Source organism: Lontra canadensis, unplaced genomic scaffold, assembly GCF_010015895.1.
Source record: "Lontra canadensis isolate GAN:19392208 unplaced genomic scaffold, GSC_riverotter_1.0 scaffold317, whole genome shotgun sequence".
Classification (NCBI taxonomy): Eukaryota; Metazoa; Chordata; class Mammalia; order Carnivora; family Mustelidae; genus Lontra; species Lontra canadensis.
Genome location: NW_022631311.1, coordinates 36,579 through 39,452, shown reverse-complemented (window position 1 = coordinate 39,452; position 2,874 = coordinate 36,579).

Below are 2,874 nucleotides of genomic sequence, written 5' to 3'. Positions count from 1 at the left end.
GAGGGGCCACTGCGCCTGCGTAAAGGCGCAGAACTACGATTCCCGGAATGCGTTTGTCCCGCTTTGCGAAAGTCCTGTGTTTTCCATAGGCTCCCACCTGGCCTGTTGCGCATGGTCATTGGGAAATGACTGGTGCGCTCGGCCACAGAATTATTGCTGCGCCAGAGGCCTAAAGGCCTGGAACCATCTCAGGTTTTCAGATTCATGATGCTCGGTCTCCTTGGTAACGTCAAACCATCCCTCCTCCTTCCTCTCTTTACCCTTCCCTGAAATCCAGGCAGGGAAAACCCACTGCAGAAGCAGATTAGTGATGCATTCAGTGTACGCCATAGTTAATGCCACAAGTTGCATTTGAACGAATACTAATTTTACGATTTTCACACCTGCCACCATGCTCCAAAACACCATCATGCCTCCCCTAGATTATTGAAAATAGCCCATTGAAGGCACTTTTCTGATCTTGTCAATTCTTTACACTACAGCCAGAGAGATGGTTAAAAACGCGAAACAGAGTATGTCCCTTCTCTGCTTAAAACCCTGCAAAGGCTTCTCATTCCACTCAGAGTGAAAACCCACATTTTAGTGGCTTAAAAAGCTTGATAGAATCTGATCACCCATGACCTCCTTGATCTCTTCATAGAATTCCCTGCTCCAGTCAAAAAAGTCTCCTTGCTCTCCCTCTTCTTCCAGCCTGACTGGCATTTCTGGCTTCCTCCAGTAGGTAGCCCTATGGCTCACTCTTCCACCCCTTAATATCTTCTCAATGAAGCTCTTCCACCACACTGCTAAAATTGGAACCCCACCCTTCCCCACTCCTGTTTCTCCTTCTAACATACAATTTTCTGATTTGTTTCCTATTGTCTGTCTTGTTTTGTTTTGTTGGCTTTTTCACTAGAATATCAGTTCCACAAGAGTAAGGATTTTTATCTGGTTTGTTCCATGAGACACAATCTCCAAGCCTCATAGCAGTACCTGGTGCATAGTAGGGCTCAGTAGATTTGTTGAATTTATGAATGGGCGCTTGCCTGGGTTCCTGGAGGCATAGCAAAAAGGGCTAGGGGACTGCAGAAGGATTGTTTGGAGGGTTCTAATAACAAGATGACTTTGGGAGGGGTGGAGTTGGGAAAGAAAAACATTCTAGCTTGAAAGACCCGGAGTCTTTAAAAAGAGCAAGCTCAACTAAATGAACTGCTGGGTTCATCTCACAGGCAGCAAGGCAAGCTAAAGAAACTCCCACAGTCAAAAAGAAGCTATCCCAGTCCCAGGTCTGAGTACATATTCTTCTCCTCTACCCGCCTCTTCTTGTCAGGCTGGAAATCGGACATCAAGGAGAAGGTGGAGAAAGCAGAGGGACATGAAATAAAATTGGCTCTTCAGTTTAACTGGGCAAGTCAGAGAAACTCTAGTGGCTCTCATACTATATGCACCTTAGAATTACGGGGCATTCTTCATTTGAATATAAATTTTAGGACCTTCCTCTCCACAACTTTTTGTGGGTGAACCTTGGACAACACTACACTAGTTGAAATATTCTGTAAGTAAGTGACATGCTACATATGAGTAAATTTCCAGGAAAAAAAAATGACTCCTTGGAACTGTGACCAAACTGTAACATTTGATTAAATGCAACCATCATGGTAAAGAGTGGTGGATTGTACATCAGTAAAGAAAGAGAAAACCACAGATCAATTAGTTTCACTTGTAAGCAATGTGGTGGGATCTCTGGTCAGAGCAAGCATGGTAAGGGATACTTAATCACATAAGTGGGGTTTTTGTTTGTTTTTTAAGCTGTTGTGACTTCAGGATGGAGAAGAGATTGGAGAGAGAAAACTGGAGGCAACAAGACTAGTTTTGTTAGGATGTTGTGCAAACATCCAGGTGGGACGATGATGGTGGTCTAAATGGTGATGAAGTAAAAAAAATCCAGGACACGGTAGGGGTAGGATTTGGGTGATTTATTGCAAATACTGATGGGTGAGAACAAATGCACCATATGGCAAGTTATATTTTGTAAAGATGGCTGCACTGATCTATTTCCCATCTTGATATATATTATTATACAGTGTGATGTTGCTGTCCTTCCATTGAAAAGAAAATGTTTCTTTCCCTTCAGTCTGGAGTGCCAAAATAGCTGACAAAATTGTTGCCTTCCCATTGTCTGTTCCCTCACATTTATTCACTTTTATTAAACATCTGAGGATACAAATGAATTGAATATGGCATGAGAGTTTAATGCAAATGGACACTAATAGTCAAGATGAAAAATGAATCACAATGGATTACTTAGTGCCTATTGTCTCATAAAAGACAGCATAGATGTTTCCCTGAGATTCATTTTCCTGGTACCAAATTCTAAGAAAAAGTATTCCTTGGGTACAGGAAATTGGAAAACATCATGGTCAATTTCTTCAAATGGATTTTATTTTTTAGAAATGAAAAAATGTTACTAATGAAGTAAAAAATAGTTCAGTGAGCATGAATAAAATCTCAAGGCAAAACCCTACCTCTGGAGGTTAGTGGATCCAACCGAGCTAAAGGAAACAAGGCACTGGGAAAGGTAGAAGAAATTGAGCAATACCTTCAAAATGATGAGGAGTGGTTATTTCCAACCTAGAATTCTATCCCGGTCATCCTGGGTATTTCAGTTGGAGATTACAGAAATGTTTAGACATACAGGTCCCCAATGTTCGTCTCCTAGTCTCCCTGTCTCAGGAAGCTTCTAGATGAGAGATCAGCAAACTATGGTCTTTAGTCTGAATCACCCCACTGTTTCTTTTAAATAAAGTTTTATTGGAACACAACCATGCTCCTTTGTTTCTGTAGTGGTCATGACTGCTCTCATTTTATAATGCCAGAGTTGAGTAGTTGTGACAG